Consider the following 8,178-nt stretch of genomic DNA (forward strand, 5'->3'; position numbering starts at 1 on the left):
ACCATGCTTGTGGGTTCACTATGATATCCCAGCGCCTGGCACATAGTAGGTGCTTAGTTAAGGGTTCTTTCTGAAGGACGGAGGAAAGGAAGGAAGAAAGGAGGGAGGGAGGAGGAGTGACGCTTAGTGTTCTATTCTGCCCAGGGTTTTGCTTGTGTGTCATGAGATGAGGAGCAGTACCCTCAGAACTCCACCAGGAATCAGGTGTGAGAGGTCACCTTGAGGGCTAGTGGGTGTCCAGGTGAGGCAGGTGGTGCAGGAGGGCTGATGTCGCCTACTTTTATGAGAGGCAGTCAGTAGAGCCAAAGGACAGTGGGGACAGGGAGGTCGCTTTGGCAGTGTCTGCCTGGCATTGCCCAGGGAGGGGTTCTCCAGCAGCCAACATGACCATCCTGCCTGCTGGTGGGGCATGACCTGGGGTGGTGCTGGCAGCCATCTTCCCAGCCCAACATTTATTAGTAGTGACCGTGTGTCCCACCCTGGAAGTGCTCCCAGTGCACTGGGAATGACACGTGCCCTCACACTGGGTGATACGCAGTTTGATGGGAGGAGCTCTAAGTGGGTGGAGGAACTCCTAATACTGCTTTGACGCTCAAGGAAGTCTTCTTAGAAGGGCCATTTAGACTAGGTCTTGAGGGATGCCTAGGAGTTCACTAGGAAAGACTTTCCAGAGGAGGTGAAATTGTGTTGGGTCTTGAGGGATGCAAAAACTTCACTCAGAAAACAAGAGAGGAAACACCTTTTCTGGACACTGGGTTCTCTTTAGGGGCTCATGTAGGCCATCAGGCCAGTAAGACCACGGTATTCCGGGGCCCTACTCTCCCATGCCAGCCTCTCGTGTACGTCCTGTGTGTGACCGTATGGGTGAGGCCCCTCCACTGCTCCATCCTAGAGTGGTTAGGATTATACCAGCGGGGAGTGTGCTTGGCACACAGCAAGTGCTTGGTCTGAGTGGGCTCTCAGAGTCGTGCAGCTGGTCCAAGGTGGGGCCATGTCTAGGGCCTGCTGCTTGCATACTCGTGACAGGCACTCACCCCGCTGCAGGCAGCCCTTCCTTCTCCAGACCCAGCAGCAGTTTCAGAAGATGAGTGGGGCCTTGTCAGTCCCCACTGAATTGCCTGGAACCAAGTGGTGAGGTTGGGGCCGCCAGAAGGGAGAGGCCTGGTCGGGAAGCAGGCTCACCTGGATTTTAGCCCACACCTGCTCAGCCTCCCTGAGGCTTCCAGGGATGACTTCATTCCCATCCAGGTCTCCCAGGAAGCATCGAAGGTGAGAAAACAGTTCTCAGATGTTTACTGGGGCATGAAGGGGGCCAGGAAGACTTACAGGGTGGAAACAGGTCTGAAGTGGGGTGTGTGTGTCAGCCCAAGACTTAAGAGAACCCCATGGGGGCCACTGGCACTGGGGCCTTGGGCCATAGAGACTCAAGTTCATTAAGAACAAGGACTCAGGTTGAGTGCAGTGGCTCACACCTGTAATCCTAGCACTTTGGGAGGCTGAGGCAGGCAGATCACGAGGACAGGAGTTCGAAACCAGCCTGACCAATATGGTGAAACCCTGTCTCTACTAAAAATACAAAAATTAGCCGGACGTGGTGGTGTGCACCTGTAATCCCAGCTACTTGGGAGGCTGAGGCAGGAGAAGTGCTTGCACACGGGAGGCAGAGGCAAGCAAGCCGAGATCGCACCACTGCACTCCAGCCTGGACGACAGAGCAAGACTCCGTCTCAAAAAAAAAAAAAAGAAAGAATCTGGAATCCAGGTTCTACGACATACTAGCTGGTGACCTCAGGCAAGTCACCTCACCTCCTGCCTCAGTTTCCCTACCTGTACATAGGTATGTTCACAGTAGGGTTATCGTAACATTTAAATACATTGATATGTGCAAGGGGTTTAGAACTGGGCCTAGCCCATAGAAGGTCAGTAGAAGTGTCTGTTGTTTTGGTACCTGCTATGAAGCATAAGCTCATGCACTTGCTCTGCCGGGGTGGGGGTCGGGGGCACTGAGGAGGCTGAGGTACCTGGGGCAGCACCCACTCAGTGACAGACTCCAGGAAGCCACTGAGGAAAGACCCAGCCCCCGCTGTCAGTAAAGACCAAACTTGATTAGCCAACTCCGTTAGATGCCAGAGGCCTTATCTCATTTTGCAGAAGAGGAAACTGAGGTCCAGAGGAGGGTGCAGGTCTAGAGGGGGCAGGAAGGGTCTTGATGTGAAGCCCTGATGGGGGGCGGGGGCAGAAGAACTGCCCTGAGTGCATCTGGTAAAACACGAGCCAGGCCTGCTCCCTCCATCCCGAGGGTAGGGCAGGGAGGCACTGGGAAGTCAGAGCTGGGGGACGGTGGGAGCGGCAATGCCTCCCCACATCAATAATTGGAAGAAGAAAATGTCACTGACTATTTGACATGAGTCAGGTGCTGGCTAAATGTCCTACAGGGGTGACCTCATTTCATCCCCACAGCCTGCAGAGGCAGTGGCTGTCATACCCATTACACAGGTGGGGGAATGGAGGCCTGGAGCGGGGGAAGAGATTCACCTGTCACACAGGCAGCACGAGGCTGGGATCTGAACCCAGATCCAGGGCCACAGGATGACAACTCCACAGCCTCGACTGGGGTCCCACCTGCCTCTCACTGGGCCCCACCCCTGGAGAACAGGGGTGAACACTGAGAACAGACCTCAGTGAAAATCCCAGTTCCAACTTTAGCGGCTCAGTGGCCCCAGGCAAGTCGCTTCCTTTGGGGCCTCAGTCCCCTCCTCTGTAGGCGGGCCTCACAGTGAAGACGGCCTTCATGTTGGATTCTCAGTGACATTATACACAGTCATAAGCCTGCCCCCCGTGCTCCTGCTGGCCTGGCTGTCTGATCTGCTTCTGTGTATTCCCTCAGCCCTCCTGCCGCGGGGTGTGGTCACTGTTGTGTCCCTAAGGCAAACAGTAGGTGCTCACTCAACATCCACTGGATTGGTCATGGTCAGACAGACACCTGTTCAAATCCAGGACCAGGGCCTCATCTCCTGAGCCTCAATTTATGCACCTATCAAATGGGGTCAGCAACACAGCTGTTTAATGGCTTTTGTAAGGACTGGCTGGCAAATGTTTAGCACACAGAAGGTGCTCAACCCACACAACGCTCAGTCCTCATCAGCCCTCGGCTTTCCCTGCTCCCCATGGCGCCTGTCACTGGGGATGCGGTCATGAAGCACCTACTGTCTGTGCAGGGAGTGCCCGCCTCCCAGCCCACTCAGGCGGCTGTCGCCTGGAGATGGCAGCCAGGGAATGTGGGTGGGGGCCCCCGCGGCGACCCTGCCCCTCTGTGGCTTCTGCTGGACAGAGGCCTCAGTGTGGAGCTGCCCGGGTCCTTTCACGGGCCCAGACCCATGACTGGACGTCTGAGAATGCCGCCCATTATCCAACTCACAGAGCACAAAGGGGCCACGTGGGGGCTCGGCAAGCCAGGCGCCCCCAGTGAGCACACGGGGCTCTGGGTCCCTACCCCGGCCCATGAGTCCCTTGAGCACAGAGGGCAAGGACCTGCCCAGAGTCGGGAGAGGGCGTTGTTCACATACAGGAATGAGAACCATTTCCTCCAGCCCCACGGGGACCCGGAGATAAGGGGAACCACCCTGGGGGCTGGGCTTGAGGGCCAGGGCAGGCCACCGCTCCTGGGCCCAGAAACCAGACCTGGAAGGTCGCCTCCTCTAGAAGAGGCAGAGAGGGAACACTCCAGGGGTCCAGAGGGGTCCCTAGAATGTGAAGGGTGGCAAAGCCTCGAAGTTTCCCCAGTGCCATCCACAGTGGAGAAGCCACAGCACTGCTGTCTGGAAACACGGTCAAGATGGGTACTGTCTCCTGCCACTGCCACCACTGGAGGGTCAGCCCTCCCCTCCCAAGTCACACCAGTGGGGCACGATGGCAAAGACAGGAGATACAGTGTGGAGGGGCAGCGGGGCAGGGCTCACTTTGCCACCTGTTTGCTGTGTGACCTCGGGCAGGCCTCTAGGCCTCTCTGAGCCTTAGTGTCCATGCTCAGGAGAAGAGGGGAAGGAATGATCACACACAGGCCCTCGAGACCCTTGGGTGGGTGATTAAAGGAGGTGATCTCCCCGATAATCATCATCTGGGTGGAGGGAGCCCTCCCGAGAGGTTCAGAGGACGGGCTGGAGAAGCCCACATGGGAGCCGAGGGGAGGAGCCCCAGGCTCTAGGGCGGGAAGTCAGCAGACTTCACAATTCATGATGACACGCGTGTGCCCCATCCTCACAGTGGCCCACCAAGGCGGGTCATGCTCCTCTTTCCAGATATGGAAACTGAGGCCCAAGAAGCAGTGGCGCCACCGTGGTCATACAGGTGGTTAGGGTCAGGCCTCTCAGCTCCAAGCAAGGGGCGCAGGGACGCAGCGGCTGAGAGCAGGGCCTGGACACCTGGAGGCTGTGCAGCTGCAGGCTGGTAGCACACCACTCTGACCTTCAGTGTCCCCATCTGCAAAAGGGGGTTGATAAGACCTCCCCCGCCAGGGTTGCTCCCACAGGGAAATGAGATGGGTCCAACCACCGAGAAGCAGTAGTGATGGCTCCTGGCACCACCTAGGCCCATGGCTGGGGGTGCTAAGCCGTCCCTAGGACTCTTGTTTCCAACACCTTCCCGTGGATGAGGCGGTGCTCTTAAGCGTTAACGTTGCCGGAGCATTTCCTGCGAGGAAACGTTCTCAGAGGCCAGGCCCCAGGGACGGGAGGGCAGGAGCCCCCTCCTCCCAGCGTAGCTCTGGCCCCACTGTTATTTTTTCCAATTGAAGAAGAAAAACATTTCCTCCGTCTCCTCACAGCTCTGCCCTGGGCAGTCAGAGGCGAGAATGGACAGGACAGGGTGGGAAACCCACCCGGTAGGGTGGAAGGCCCAGGCCCGCCTTCTCTGAGCCAGCCTAGCCGCTGACCACCGTGCCCTAGGCAAGACTGCCCTGACTCAGCCACCAGGTCCTCATCCTCAAAGGCACTGCTGGATATTTCCCAAATTTCAGGCATTTTGGTGGCATATGGATTATCACCTATTTCACATTTGTCTTCAACTCACTTTTAAAGGACTTCAGCCAATGCATTTATCAAGGAAGCTTTACATCATTACTGTACGTGGAAAACCAGTAACACTTGCCAAAACCAGAAAGTAACAGCAAATACAAAGAAAACGAAGTGCTATCAGTACATCCTAGCACACTCATGTCAACAGTCCTGAGTTTGAGAACTTCTATTAAAAAGGGACCATGACAAATGTTACAGTCATTAAAGACACATTAGCCTCAAACCAAGACCTTTTCCTTGATATAATCAGACTTGAACAAAAGCTGAAAAGGGCCCAAATTGCAGTGTGAATAACCAACTAGGGTTGGCTATTCTGAGTCAGTTCATTCCAAGTTCGTTATTGCTGGGTCCTACCTAATCCCCACTCTTGAGTACCCTTCATCTCCCCTTCGTTCCCTCCAAAATTCCCTCTGGAAAAACACCTCACTGCATCTTAGTAAGGCCAGGGAAGGTGTGGTTTGTTCCTTCCTTTATTCATTCATTCAGCCAGTAGTTGTCAGCACCTCCTCTGCCCAGCCAGGGGTATAGGGGCTGCTACCATGAGCCATCCTGGCCTGATGGTGCTCCCAGTTAATGGATAGAATGGAGAAATAATAAGATGTGGAGGCAGATCTGGGTTTGAATCCTTACCTTGCTAATGCCCCTCAGTTTCCCCATCTGTGAAATGGGTTTGCTGACCCCAGCCTAGTCAGCTGGCTGCAAGGATGGTGTAAGATCTGGCAGGGCAGTGCTGGGCACAGTACTCACTCTCACTGTCTGGTGGCTCTGCTAGCCACGCTGGGGCTCAGGACAGGAAGTGGAGCTCTGGTCTTCTGTTGCAATGCCCCCCACCCCCACTCCCAGCTCTAACATGGGCTTCAGGGGTCATGGTTCACTGCCACAAGGCGGGGAGAAACTGGTGTTTGCTAAGATCCTGTGCTGTGCTTGACACCTGTTGTGTTATATTCTCTGTCTCATGCCCTCCCAGGGTCAGGTGTTGTGCTACAATTGTCCTCATTTTACAGTTGAGGAAACTGAGGCTCAGAGAGGGCGAGTGCCTCGCACAAGACCACACAGCACTTCTCACCTCCAGTTGACGCGAGGATCCTCAGATCCGAATACCCCTCGCCTAGGCAGCTCCTAAACCCCACTGCTCAGCTTGGCAGGGCGCTTGTGTCCCAAGTGCCCAGGATCATCACCACACGCTGGTCTAAGACGACACTGAGCATTATCCTCAGGGCTCAGTGGGGGGAGCTGCAGGATGCAGCAAGATGAGCCAGATGAACAGGAGACAGGAAGGAAGAGAGGAGGGGCTGGAGAGGGAGCGGGGGTGAGGGATAGGGAAGGAGACAGAGAGGCAGAGATAGAGAGACAGATGAAGAGTAGAAAGGGAAGGGGGCAAGACACTGAGAGAAGGAAAGACAAAGAGAGTGAACGGGAGGAGCAAGACAGAGAGGAACAGAGATGGGTGGGGGCAGGAGAGAAAGAGATAAGACAGAGAGACCAGCGGATGGACTGGGGTGGAGGCACTGAGGCTGTGAGGGGGGAGGAGGGGCGTGGAGGCAGACCCCATGCACCCCCCTGGGCTCTGCAGTTGGCTCCCATGGATGGCATGATGTGCGCCTTCTCCACCCAGAGAGGGAGACAGGGACACAGTCCCATGGGCAGTCCCCTGAGTGGCTCTTGGCGGGTGGATGGGCCTGGGAGGGGGCCTCCAATTTCCTGCAGCTCAACACTCCCGGCCATCAAAGCAGTGGCCAGACTGGGGCTGAGGAGTCTGGAACAAGGCGGGCAGGATGGCAGGAAGGCGAGGGTGTTGAGGGAAGTTGGGGGCGGCTGCAGGCCCAGCCTTTCCTGCCTGCCCCATGGTACACAGACACTCCTGCCCTTCCTTCCTGGTTGGGTGGGAAAGAGGAAAATGAGGCCCCGCTACTCTCAGAGTGAGGCCCACCGGACACCCTGTGGCAGCTGGGGGTCTGATAGGAGGCCCCGTTCTGAGAGGCCGGAGTTGAAGGGCTTTTGCTTTCAAACACTGTAACTCTGCTCCTCATGAGCTGAGCATCTTGGGCCAGTCCCTTCCCCTCAGCCTTGGTTTCCATATCTGGAAGACGGGTTACCAATAGCGACAGCCTCAGGGGTATCTGTGAGGAAAAAGAGAGCCCGTACATGGCAAGTGCTTGGCACAGCGTCTGGCACGGGCTAGCCCTGTGTGAGCACCCCCGTGAAGCAGCCGCGGCGCAAGGTCCTTGCAGGGCTGTGACCTTGGAACCAGGCTGCCTGCCCCTAACGCCAGTGCCCACCTGCTGCTTCTGAGATCAAGAACCCTGCCCAGTGCCGGCTTGTGTGGGACTAATCTTCCACTAAGCCTGGGAGGATGTTAGGGAAAGTGCCTGGCGGGGGTGCCAGGGGTGGGGGTGAGGCTGGGTCTCCACAGGAGGCAACTGTGGGCTCCAGGACCAAGGCCTTGCTCTGGCTATCTGTTGTGGGCCACTGGCCGGAACTATTTCCCCTCTCCGTGTTTTCCTCATTTATGTGTCTGACCCCTGAGCACTGGTCCCTCTGGCCCTGCCACTTGTAAATTCCTTTCATGCGGCTGCGATTTGGGGGACAGATTATGGGGCCTGGGGGCCCCGACTGGCTGGTCCTGGGGGTGCGAAGGCCTGGACAGTGCCTGGGAAAGGTGGAGGGAGGCTGAGTGTGGAGGGGCGACACAGGGTTCGGGAAGGCAGAGGGAGCAGGAATGGGGAGCTCAGAGGGACAGGGAGAGGGATGGAGCGTCCGAGAGGGAGGCAGAGGGAGCCACGGAGAGAGGGAGCGAGAGTCAGGGACGGAAAAGCGGAGCAGGAGAGAGAAGGAAACTAGAGAGGGCCGGGGGCGGGGCTGCCAGGGACTGGAGAGCGAAGCGGAGTCGGAGGGAGAAGCAGCAGAGGCAGAACCCGGAGAAGCGCCACACGCGCGGAGTTTGGGGTGGGGACAGAGACGGAGAGACACAGAGAACGAGAAACGCAGAGAGAGGGAGAGACGGGGTGGGGGAGAGGGCAGAAAAGAGAAAACAGGAGCGGGCGAGGAAGGCCAAGCAGCCAAGTGGGAGGAAAGAGCGAGGAGAGCGAGCGACGGCGGCGGCGGCT

The sequence above is a fragment of the Colobus angolensis genome, unplaced genomic scaffold, assembly GCF_000951035.1.
Source record: "Colobus angolensis palliatus isolate OR3802 unplaced genomic scaffold, Cang.pa_1.0 Scaffold31, whole genome shotgun sequence".
In the NCBI taxonomy this organism is placed as follows: Eukaryota; Metazoa; Chordata; class Mammalia; order Primates; family Cercopithecidae; genus Colobus; species Colobus angolensis.